The following is a 13,311-nucleotide window of genomic DNA, read 5'->3' as shown; positions in this document are numbered from 1 at the left end:
GTTGGGCTCTTTGTATGAATGAAGAAAATGTAATTTTTCTAGCTATTCTACTTCCCATTTTGGCCTTGACGTTTAGGTTTATTGTCATGTGCACTGAGGTACAGTGCAAAGCTTTGTTTTTCATGCTATCCAAATAGATCAGATGTACTAGACATAAATACAATCAGAACAAACAAGTACAATAGATAGAACAAAGTGCAAGATAGAATGCAGAATATAGTCCTCAGCATTGTAGCCCATCAGTTTCATGGACAAAGTACAATATCTACAGCAGGGTAGAGGTGAATTGGATAGTAACAGTTTATGGAAGCCAGATAAGAGGGGAAGAACCTATTCCTGAGCCTGGTGGTGCGTGCTTTCAAGTTTCTATACCTTCTGCTGACAAAGCAGGAAGAAGGTGGAATGACCGGGTTGGGGAAGACTGATTATTTTGTTACGTTTGATATAATAGATCATGGCCCACTGCCGTCCCGTGGATGTGAGTTTTGTGCCAGGTCTGAGGGGTTGCTCCTCAAATACTTTTTCCCTCGATTGACCAAAGATTGTACTGGGGTCTTAAAGGTTTTGATGAATAACCAGCAATGAAGGAAAGCATGTATGAGAAGAAAATGTAATGCAATTTGTCTTTGCAATTGCTACTCTATCGATGCATGCATTAACGTGCAATAATGGTCCAACTACCAAAACCACATTGTCTTGTTGAAATTGTGAATGACTAACTTTACAATCCAATTGTTTAGTCAAAAGGAACAGCAAAAATCAATTAGAATATCCTCATGGAATTCTAATTATTATTTTATATAAATGTAACAATTAAAAATAATTAAATTCACAATTTCAAGTTTATGATTTTGGCCATCACCTTAAAAAGGTTGTGCATTTATCCAATTTGTCCTGTTACTCGGTCAATAGAGGCTTTACTGGACTGCATCTAGGACTAATTAATAATGACAGCCTTGCGTATGATTTGCTACAATTTAATAAGGATGTCATCGTGAAGTGCGCTCAAATGTTAGTCACGTATTAACAAATTCTCATGTTAGCGAACTTAATGCTTGGTTTCAAAATCTTAGTCAAAAGTTAGTGAAAATGAAACTTGATCAAATTATTTCAATTTCAACCATGTTGATGAAAAAAACAATTCAATATTAACCAGTTTTTCTTACACAAAATCAGTTGCTCCATTTTGAGTAGAGGATTAAAACAAGCAGATTACATTTGAGCTGTGCAGTTTGGGGCAGCGCCGTCGTTAGATCTTGTGTAGAAATGTATTCTAAGAGTTTGTTTCCCCTGGATATTATCTCCAAATGTCAGCTCTCTGCTTAAGGTAAGCGAATGTATATGCTTTTTAGCTTTTGCATTCAACAAGTTGTTATGGTCTACCTTCTATGTAATGTTCTTGTTAATCCGTTGCAGGCCTTATTGCTGGGCTCTCGATCATTATATGCCAGTCTTGCCTATTAACAGTGGAATGTAAGATTAATTGTGCGGATTCATGTGAAAATGAGGCCTTTTTAGTTTCTGAAAGAAGTATAGACCCCTAGTTTATGGAATGCACTTTGTTTTAAACAACTGAGAGCGGGAAGTAATAATGTTCCAGGTTACATCTATACACATGGGAAAAGGTAGTACCTAAATTCTAATAACAAAGTTAAAAGTTATCTTCTGGATGGCAGTTTTTAGCAGGCAATTTAAGGATCCTTGATTTGCATGTTGAAATTACAGTGTGAGTATTCAAAGAAGAATTTGGCAAAAGGATCAAAACAAGGATTTAAAACTCCCTTTCATAGGTATTTGGCCTAACAACTATTTCAGGTTCATGGCTGGGACATCACAAACTATGTGATAAGCTCACGTTACCTGCAATGTCCTTGCCTATTTAATGCCCATGTCAAATCAATTTTCCAGGCTACTTTTTCTTTAAAGTTTTTTTCAATACAATTTTCCACACGAATATCTCACAAAAAAATTATGTTTAGTAAATGAACAAAATAGCAAATCTTTATCATGAGAAATGCTTGAAGAGCAATGAATATCCCCAAATCTCTCTTTACACTGATAATTTGGTATTAGCAAATAATCTGGAATCTCTTGGCCACAAACATTGTTGGCTGCAATTTTGTTAATTGAAGTGCAAACAATGTTGTAGGAAAGCATTTCTTTTTGCTTTGTCTATTTTGACTTTATGTAGCTGACTTTTTAAAGTTTATAAAGCAGGATTCAGCAAAGTTCCGAATCTATTAAATGCCATTTGGGAAGCTTGAGATACAAATAGTTTTCTCTTAGAATCTAATGGTCAGTCCTCATTTCTGGATCTGTCAGCACATTAAAATCCTTTTCCATCACGGGAATTTGTGCTGATTGGATTAAGTATTATGATAGAGCAGGGACAAGATTCTAATGCTCTTGTTTTATGAATATGATGGCTCAACATGTGCAGGCTTGAGAGCATGCGTACTGGATCTGTTGATCCATTTCAATTCTGAACCACTTAATGAGATTTAGATTACACCTTTTTCTATTTTGTATTCTGTAATGTTAGATATAAATAACAATTTTTTGCGAAATTCTTTATAATAGATGAGTAACATGAATTGCAACACTAATTACAATTGATTTTATACTAACGTAAAATTAAAACTTGGATAATGCAATTAATTAATTTTAGTTTTACAGGTGAAATTACTGATACTATTCCTCATTGAGCACAAATACCTTTTAAGCATTAAAAATGAAGATAGCTTGTATTCTATAAAGTAATTTAATGAATTGCACAAGTAAAATAAAGTTCAGGAAATACTAAGCAGCTAAGACAAATGCTGGTGAAGAAAGAGTTAATGTTTTTGGTCAATGACTCTTCATTAGAATTGCTCATTGCTATGAAACGGTAACTGTTTGATTCTCTACATATATTGCCTGACCTACGTATTTTCAACACCTTGGTTTATTTTTCAGATTTTAAGTCTCATTTTAATTTTTTTATTTGGAATTAATGATTTCTGAATGTGAAGATTTAAATTTTGATATTAACACGAAAGTTCCACTGCAAGCATAACTCAAATGTGTGTGGAAGTGATTGAAGTACTTGCATTACGGATATAATAAGGCAGCTATTCCCACTGGGGAGTAAAATTTCTATCTTATTCAAATAATGAACTTGTTTTACGAGCCCTTCAAAGATGTACCCTAAATTTAACTGGTTATCAAGCCAACTCTGTGGTTTGCATGACCTTAACCTTGGGTGTTAATCTGGACAAGCCACACAAACTATCTGTGTACATACCGTCATCTGGGATTGGTGGAGGAATGATAAAAAGGAAACTTGCCAGTAAAGTGACTCCATGCCATAACCACGAACCACCCGTGATCCAGATCCAAACCTTTCATCAAAATTTTCTGTGTCCATCAGATTTCAATGAAAATAAAATCTTGGAAGATCTAACACAACTGAGACAGTTGAAATCTCGAAGGGGGGGGGGGGGGGGGGACTGCTGGAGTATCTGGGAGTAGGGCAGCGTCTGTGGAGAGAATGGACATACAGCGTTTCAGGTCGGGACTCTTTTTCAGATTGATTGGATTAGGGGAGAGAAAGCCGGAAAAAAGAGGGAGAGGGGTTTGGAAAAATCCTTGCAAGTGATAGGTGGATACAGGTGGGGTACTGATACAGGTGGGAGGAGCTGAGAGTTGATTGACAAAACTAAGGCAAGCAATAAAGACGAAGTGAAAAGGTGACAAAAGTCAGATAAGGTTTGAAAATTAGTTATATGTAAAGGCAGTGGAAGAGAACGGGGAGAAAACGGGAGAAATAAAAGGGAAATCCATGAGTTCGGAGAAGGGGAAGGGAGCATGTGACTAGGGATGGGGAAATTTGCGTACATCGGGTAGGATGGACAAGCGAATGGGAAGGGAGTGTGGAGGGATATTACTCGAAATTGAGACTTTGTCATGCCCCCCACCTAGTTTAGTCCCTTCTACAATCAGTCTGAAGAAGGGTTGCAATGTGAAACTGCATCAATTCGTATCATTCATAGATGCTGCCTGATCCCCGGATGTACTCCAGCACAAAGTGTCTTTTTTTGTCCTCAATGATCATACCATTGGGTTATAAGCTACACAAGCAGACAATGAGGTGCTGCTGTTCTTTCAGTTTGCTGCATTCTGGCGGTGGAGATAATCTAAGACAGAAAGGTCTATGAGAATGTGGAGGGGAGGTAAAATGATTGGCAACCAGGCAATCCAGCCCGACTCGTCAGACAGCGTAGGACAATAACTTACAACCCAAAGGTTAATGCCTGCTTCTGGCATAGAAAGTCATTGCTAAGTTAGCAGAGGAACAGCGTCACGGGTGTTCTCAAAGCCTAACTGAAGAATGTAACCATCACTGATCCAGAGTAAGCTCTGGCTCATGACAACACAAAGGGAAAGGAGCAGTTAAGATGCTATTGAGCACCTCAAGACGCATGGGGAGCACATTGAATTGCTGCTATAAAGACAATAAATGCTAATGAGCAATAAGAGAGCTGGTTCACGCGAAAAAGGGTCCTAGCCTGAAACATCGCCCATCCATGTTCTCCAGAGCTGCTGCATGATCCACTGAGCTACTCCACCATTTTGTGTCCTTTTTTACAAGATAGACATAGATTGAGAAGAAAGATTTTCAATGCAAGAGTGCTCTGAATAACAAAGTGTAAAAGAATGCTTATGACTAATGTATTTTTCAGTACAATCCCAGGTTGGAAGTAATAAATGAAAATGAGATTCAAAGGGAATATGGAAATAACTAATGGCTAATATTATGGAAAATCCAAATGGCTTTCATTTCCTAGCTATTAAGGGAACCAGTGTAATAGTGCCAGAAAGGACATATTTCTTTGCAGTTCATTGAGGCATTGTTCTCGGGAAGAATTCTTCAATTGTTTCATTAATAACTTCCTGGCATCTTTAGATCAGAACTAGGAATGTTCAGAAATAATTGCATTATGTTCAAGCCATATTCACAGCTTTAAAAAAAAAATCAAACGTGCAAGAGTTGGATAATAATCAGGCAAGGTTTGGGCTAATAATAGTCAAGTAAGATACCAGGCTGATGCTAGGCAGTGACCACGTCTAACAAAAGAAACTTTAAGCACCTATCCTGAATATTCAAGAGCATTCCCATTTTCAAGTCCTTCACCATTGTGGTGGTCTCCATTGAGCAGAATCTTGACCAGCCAGTTCTGCAGCAGGTGACTTATCTCCTGACAACCCAATGTCTTTCAATCATCTGTAAGTCATGAATCAGGAGTGCGGTAGAATATACTTCTTGATTAGGTCCAGATCCACCACACATAAGAAAACCATTCAGGACAAAGCAGCCTTGATTGGAACCCTGAACAACACCCTAAATATTCAACCCTGCCGTCACTTTAACCCAAATGCGTAACATGCACAACATTAATTCCATTCACTCATTAAGGTGTGAAGATACATGAGACTGCAGATGCTGGAATCTGGAGCAAAAAAAAACAAACTACTGGATGAACTCAGTGGCCTGGCACAATCTATCCATGGAAAGGGACAGTCGATGTTTTGGGTCAAGACCCTTCATCTGGACTCTTCATGGTTTCTTAGCCAGCACCTCCCAAAGATGTGATACCTATATCCAAGAAATATAAGAATACTCAGTGCCTGCAAGCACTTGCACATTCCTCTCTAGGTCGCACATACAAACATTATTACTTCATGCTGGCACAAAATCTTGAGGAGGCCATTCATTAGTAAATTCAGGAAAGTAGCCCTTCATCTCTTCAAAGGCAGTTGGAATTGATGGTCCTGCCAGTGATGTTGATGACCAAACTCGAGCCTTGCACACTCATCGCACTGTTCTTGCTGCACAGGCTCACAGTCAAGCCGCATCTTGATTTTGACATCCATTGCCTTATCCCAGCCGATCACGGCAATAATCTCCATTCCCATAACGCTCCATGATTCAGATGCGTATTTATTGCCATATACACCAGGATGAAACAAAATTCCTTGTTCACATGAAGCTCATAGAGTAAATGCAGTGTATATTCAATCATTACAAACATACCGAAACGAGAAATACACAGAGTAATGAATGACAAATACCTTTTATCATTGAAAATTAGTGTAGTACAAATGTCATTAATCATTGTTGATCATTATCATTAATGATCAATAATGATATTTGTGCTCCTCTAATTTTGGTCTCCCGTAGGGTCTTGAATTAATTGTTCCAATTTTGACACCAATCCTTTTGCGTTGCTAAGAATTGGAGCTCCCCCTCCAAACTTTTCTCTTTCTCTCTGCCTTTGAGACATTTTTAACTCTTTAAATAAGATTTTGGCCCGTCCTGCTATCTCCCCATGTTGCTCAACATAAATTGGGATATTTTACAACATTAAAGTATATGCATAAATATATGATCAAAAGACAACCTGCTGAAGGAACTGAACATGTCACCCAAAACGCTGTCTGTCCATTTCCTCCACAGATTCAGCCTGACCTGCTGAGTTCCTCCAGCTGTTTTTTTTTGTTGCTCCAGATTCCAGCATCTGCAGCCTCTTATGTCTCTGTGGAGATATTTGTTCATGTGTTTTTGCATAGAAATTGTTGAAGTCCTTCCAACAATTAGGATTGGGTATGATGCCAGAGAATTTCAGACTTTTTTAAAGTACGGACAAAGGATAAACCGAACAACTATGAGACAGAATGTAGAAAAAAGAAAATGCTGATGCTGGTCCGAAGAAGGGTCCCGAAACATCTCCCATCCATGTTCTCCAGGGCAGTTGCCTGACCCGCTGAGTTACTCCAGCACTTTGCGTCTAACTCTGAGACAGATGTCAGTGGAGACATTTACAAAAATAATTTCTGGGGAGAAAACGTTAATGGAGTTCAACTAAATATTAGCTAATAAAATGAAAGACAGCTTGTATTTACTAAAAGCTTATTCGATCAAGTTCTTTGATAAAAGAACCAACCAGACTGATGAGAGTGTTGTGGTTGCTGCTGTGGAATTGAACTTCCAAAAGGCATTTAGCAATGTACCATGTAATAGATGTGCAAACAAAATTTAAGCCCTAGGGATTACAGGGATTCTAACGGCATAGATACAGATTTGTCGAAACGACAGAAAATGTAGAACAGTTGTCATTCACATTGCAAGGACCTGTACAATGGTGTTCCCCAATGGTCAGCATTAGTACCGCTGCTCATTTAATGACTTTGACTCGAGTAGAGAGGGCACAGTTTAAAAATATGCACAAGAGAACCAAAGCCTCAGAAATGTAGTGAACAAAAAGCCAGATTTCAGTCAAAATTAAGTTGTAAAACATGCAGACAACCGAAAATAAAATTTAACACGGGACTGTGAAGTAATATATTTTTGCAAGCATGTGGAGAATCAATATGAAATTAACAATGCAATTTTAAAGAAATTGTAGGTTGAGAGATGTCAGTAGGGTATATTGAATGTAGGTCTTTGATGTCAGTAGGGTATAATGAAATGTTTCTTAAAATGTATTTGAGACCATTGGCTTTAGCTTAGTTTAGAGATATAGCGTGAAAACAGGCCCTTTGGCCCACCATGTCCGCACCGACCAGCAATCCCCGCAAATTAACACTATCCTACACATGTAGGATACATGGCTTTGTTAATAGGGGAACAGAGATATTAAGCTAAGAAGCTTCCATATTTCGTTATGGTGTAGAAGGAGGTGATTTGGCGTGCCAAGGGTGTGCCAGCTCTGAGAATTTCCTTTTAGCCTTTAGAGATACAGCACGGAAACAGGTCCTTCGGCCTACCGAGTCCACGCCGACCAACAATCAGCCTGTGAGCTAGCACTATCTTACATACTAAGGACATTTTACAATTTTATTGAAGCCAATTAACCTACAAACCTGTACGTCTTTGAGGAAACCGGAGAAACCCCACGGGTCATAGGGATAATGTGCAAACACCATACAGTCAGCACGCATAGTCAGGATCGAACCCGGGTCACTGGCGTAAGGCAGCAAGTCCACCACTGCATCTCCCCGACTAATTTTCCAGGTAGCCTATTTGCCCTAGATTCCCATCAAATCCCTTCCCCCTCTCAAAATTGGTTCACTTAATAATACACTGGTGGCAATTAACCTACCAGCTAGCATGAGTTTGGGACGTGGGATTCTGACCGGAGCAGTTAGGTGAGCATTCACAGGACACAATGATAGCACCAAGTGCCAGAATTAAACCGGGTTCACTGGCGTCTGAGGCTGCAGTTCCACTAATTGTCTCACCCTGCCAGCTAGTTAAAACGTAACTGAAGTAGAGGTGCGACGATTCCACCCAAACAATGTAAAACTTTGGTTAAAGCTTAACCAAAGTACAATGGTCACGTCTGAGCAAAAGGCCCTCAAAATAATGGGATGGATTTCCTGTGACAAAAGAATTTTCAACACAAAAGGAGCATAGAATTAAAGGTATAGTTGGGGATATCGAGTGTTGAGGGCCTCACTAGGGCCTCTTCTACATCCCGCAGCTCCGCTCTTGCTCCCCCTCCCCCCATTCGTAACAAGGACAGAATCCCCCACGTTCTCACCTTCCACCCCAGCAGCCAGCGTATACAACAAATCATCCTCCAACATTTCTGTCGCCTACAACGGGACCCCACGACTGGCCATATCTTCCCATCCCCTCCCCTCTCTGCGTTCCGCAGAGACCGTTCCCTCCGTAACTCCCTGGTCCACTCGTCCCTTCCTACCCAAACCACCCCATCCCCGGGCACTTTCCCCTGCAACCACAGGAGATGCAACACCTGTCCCTTTACCTCCCCCCTCAACTCCATCCAAGGACCCAAACAGTCTTTCCAGGTGAGACAGAGGTTCACCTGCACCTCTTCCGACCTCATCTATTGTATCCGCTGCTCCAGATGTCAACTTCTTTACATTGGCAAAACCAAACGCAGGCTCGGCGATCGTTTTGCTCAACACCTTCGCCCAGTCCGCCTTAACCAACCTGATCTCCCGGTGGCTGAGCACTTCAACTCCCACTCCCAGTCTGACCTTTCTGTCATGGGCCTCCTCCAGTGCCATAGTGAGGCCCACCGGAAATTGGAGGAACGGCACCTCATATTTCATTTGGGCAGCTTGCAGCCCAGCGGTATGAACATTGACTTCTCCAACTTTAGATAGTTCCTCTGTCCCTCTCTTCCCCTCCCCCTTCCCAGTTCTCCCTCTATCTTCCTGTCTCCACCTATATCCTTCCTTTGTCTCGCCCCCCTGAAGAAGGGTCTCGACCCAAAACGTCACCCATTCCTTCTCTCCTGAGATGCTGCCTGACCTGGTGAGTTACTCCAGCATTTTGTGAAACAGAATTAAAGGTAATAGATGGCAGGACGCAGAGGGTTGTTGTGATCTGAGATATGTTGCCTGAGAGGAGCCAATGGAATTCAATCCAAAAACAAGTTTCAAACAGGAACATGGTGCTGATTTATTATTTTCATATGTACTTAAGATACAGTGAAAACTTTGTTTTGCATGCTATCCAGGCAGATTATATTGCATGTGACATGGTTTTAAGCTGGAAAGAGTGCAGAGAAGATTTCCGAGGATGTTGCCAGGGCTCAAGCTTATAGGGTGAGATTGGTCAAACGAGGACTTTATTCCTTGGAGCACAGAAAGCTTGAGGGGTATTCATATAGAGATGTATAAAACCATGAGTGGAATAGATTGGGTGAATGCACGCAATCTTTTCCCCAGGGAAGAGGAATCAAAAATTAGAGAGCATAGGTTTACTTAGAAGGTGGTGGGTATGTGGAATAAGCTGCCAGAGGAAGTAGTTGAGGCAGGTGCTATAATGCATTTAAAATGGGTAAGAGCAGTTTAGAGAGATATGGGTGAAACACATCTAAATGGGACCAGCTTAGATGAAGCATCTTGTATTGTGCCAAGTTGGGCAGAAGGGCCTGTTTCCGTGCTGTACAACTCTATGGCATAAGTACAATCATACTATTCATGAATACAACAGGTAGTACAAAAGAGAAAGAAAACAGGGGAAATAGGTTTACAGCTTCAGAGAAAGTGCAGGGAAAAAGTTCAAGGTCCGCAACAAAGTAGATTGGGAGATCAGGAAAACATCCTTAGCAGACAAAATGTGTAGGAAGGAACTGCATATGCTGGTTTACACTGAAGATAGACACAAAATGCTGCATCTCTGGATAGAAGGAATGGGTGACGTTTCGGTTCAAGACCCCTGAAGAAGGGTCTCGACCCGAAATGTCACCCATTCCTTCTTCCTAGAGATGCTGCCTGTCCCGCTGAGTAACTCCAGCATTTTATGTCTAAACATACTTAGCATTTGAGAAGCCAGTTCAAGAGACTGTCTTGGTTCTCGGTTCGTGGTCTTCCAAAATATTCCAAATGGAATTTAAACTGGAGGTGGGAGGGAAGGAGGAATCCTTGAATCTGGTCGTACAAACATACGATCTTTTGAAGGTTCTGCCTGACAGGAGAGGGGAGAAAAGAAAATGACAGAGTGTGAGTGGTTCTTGATTATGTTGGCTGCATTCCCGAGGCAGCGGGAAGTGTAGATACGTCGATAGAGGGAGGTGGTTTGCATGATCGAGGTTATGTCCACAGCAACTCTGCAATTTCTCGCTGCCGTGGGCAGTGCAGTTGCCATACCAACCTGTGATACATCCCCACAGGATGCTTTGTATGGTGCATCTGTAGAAATTGGTAAGAGTCATCGGAGACATGCCAAATTTCTTTAGTCTCCTGAGAAAGAAGAGCCATTGGTGTGTTTTCATGGCCATAGCATCAAAATGGTTGGACCGGGTCAAATACTTGGTGATATTCACACCCTATGATATTCTAGCTGTAAACCTATTTCCTCTGTTAAGAACTTGAAGGTTTTGACCATCTCCACTTCACCACAAAATGCAGACTGGAGCATGCACTCCACCCCACCTCCAGAAATTGATGATCAGATCATTTTGCTGGCATTGAGGGAGAAATTGTTGCCTATAAACTGTGCTGGTAAGCTCTCTCTCTCTCTCTCCTTCCTGTACTCCATCTGATCATTGCTCAAGATCTGGCCCAGTATGGCCGTGTCAACTGCAAACTTGTAAATGGATTTCAAGCAGAATTTAGCCACATGGTCATGAGTGTGTGGGGAAGTATAGTAAGGGCTTATGGAAGCGACGTTGTGGGACAGCAGTGTTGAAAATGATCTTGGAGGATGTTTTGTCACCTATCCTTACTGATTCCAGTCTACGGGTCAGGAAGTCAAGGATCTAATTTCAGAGGAAGGTCCTGAATCCTAGGTTCAGATGTGAGGAGAATGATGGTATTGAAGGTGGAACTATCATCAATAAATAGGAGAGACTGACGAAGGATCTCGACCTGAAACATTCCTTCTATCCAGAAATGCTGCCTGTCCTGCTGAGTTACTCCAGCATTTTGTGTCTATCTTCAGTTTAAACCAGCAGCTGCAGTTCTTTCCTACACATCAATAAATAGAAGTCTGATGAGAGTGTCGAATGTTGTCCAAATGTTCCAGGGACGATTGTAGGGCTGGGAGATGGCTTCTACCAGAGACCTGTTGTGATGGTAGATGATTTGCAATGGTTCAAGGTTGTCTCAGAGGCTGAGTTAAACTGCATCATGACCAGCCACTCATAGCACCTCATGATGATTGACGTCAGAGTCACTGGACGGAAGACATTAAGGCACTCCACCTTGTTTTTGTTGATACCAGGATGATGGTGGTTGGCTTAATGCAGATGGGAATCTCAGATTGGCATAGGGACAGTTAAAGAAGTCCATGAATGCTCCTGACAGCAGGTTCTGAGGACACGGCTGGTGACTCCATCTAGGCGGTGGCTTTCAGCAGGTTCACTCTCAGGAAGGGCAACTTGAAGTCCATGACAGTGACCATAGGTACAGGTGCATCTAGATTTTAGATTTAGAGATACAGCGCAGAAATAGGCCCTTCGGCCCACCGGGTCCGCGCCGCCCAGTGATCCCCGCACATTAACACTATCCTACACCCACTAGGGACAATTTTTTACATTTGCCCAGCCAATTAACCTACAAACCTGTACGTCTTTGGAGTGTGGGAGGAAACCGAAGATCTCGGAGAAAACCCACGCAGGTCACGGGGAGAACGTACAAACTCCGTACAGTACAGCACCCGTGGTCAGGATCGAACCTGAGTCTCCGGCGCTGCATTCGCTGTAAGGCAGCAACTCTACCGCTGCGCCACCGTGCCAGCCTTTTTAGGGCGGGTGACGTCATTCCACAAACTCATTGTTCAAAAGGAGCATACAACGCACTTAGCTCGTCGGGCAGGGATGCGTTACTACCAGCGATTCAACCCGACTTCAGTTTGTAACCGGCTATCAGCATGCAGGCCTTTCTGCAATAGACAGGTGACCGCGTGGTCACTCGATGCTAACCTGGTCCAGAATTATCTGATGTCTTTGTGAAAGTGTACCTAGACTTCACCAGAGAATGGATCTCACGGTTCATCCATGGTTTCCAGTTGGGAATCACTTAAAATGGAGCTTTTTGATAAAATCTTTGACGGCAGTGGCAGATTCATCGAAGTTGGCCACAGGATCTCTGAATATGGACTGGTTCACCGACTCAAAGCAGTCACGTAAGACCTCATGTTTCCTCAGAAAAGCACTCTATAACTTTCTGTTTCAGCTTCAGTTTCTGCTTATAAGCAAGGAGTGGAAGTCGGGTGGTCAGATTTTCCAAAAGGTGGGTGGGGGATTAGGCAGCAGATGTCTTTAATGGTTGTGTAGCAGTTGTCAAGGATGCTTGGTGGAACAGGAGATGCATTGATAGTATTTTGGTGGCACAATCCTGAAGTGAGCCTGATTGAACAAGGCCTGGGGTACTTTGAAACAAGGCTACTGGCGGTGGTGTATCCAATGTCATCAGGTCATAAAGAATAGGAGTAGAATTAGGCCATTCGGCCCATCAAGTCTACTCCGCCATTCAATCATGGCTGATCTATCTCTCACTCTTAACCCCATTCTCCTGCCTTCTCCCCATAACCTCTGACACCCGTACTAATCAAGAATCTATCTATCTCTGCCTTAAAAATATCCACTGACTTGGCCTCCACAGCCTTCTGTGGCAAAGAATTCCACAGATTCACCACCTTCTGACTAAAGAAATTTCTCCTCATCTCCTTCCTAAAAGGACGTCCTGGAAAGAATGTAAGTTTCACATTGCCTGGGCTGCGATGTAAACTGCATAGGCAAAGTGAAATGTACAAATGCTTGTAAGGGAATAATACAGTGCTTTGGGGAATGA

At 41.8% G+C, this 13,311-nt stretch overlaps 1 protein-coding gene across 1 annotated transcript in view; it reads left to right on the top strand.

The window, feature by feature from the left end:
• The first annotated feature begins 1,243 nt into the window (after positions 1-1,243).
• Positions 1,244-13,311, top strand: part of abca4b (ATP-binding cassette, sub-family A (ABC1), member 4b) — a 163,714-nt gene continuing 151,646 nt past the window's right edge. The window contains exon 1 of the mRNA XM_078408264.1: positions 1,244-1,327. The gene's annotated coding sequence lies outside the window, so the exon portion shown is untranslated. The remainder of the gene's footprint in view (positions 1,328-13,311) is intronic.

The sequence above is a fragment of the Rhinoraja longicauda genome, chromosome 11 (genome assembly GCF_053455715.1).
Source record: "Rhinoraja longicauda isolate Sanriku21f chromosome 11, sRhiLon1.1, whole genome shotgun sequence".
In the NCBI taxonomy this organism is placed as follows: Eukaryota; Metazoa; Chordata; class Chondrichthyes; order Rajiformes; family Arhynchobatidae; genus Rhinoraja; species Rhinoraja longicauda.
The sequence above is the reverse complement of the archived record's forward strand: the minus strand, read 5'-3'. Positions and strand labels throughout refer to the sequence as shown.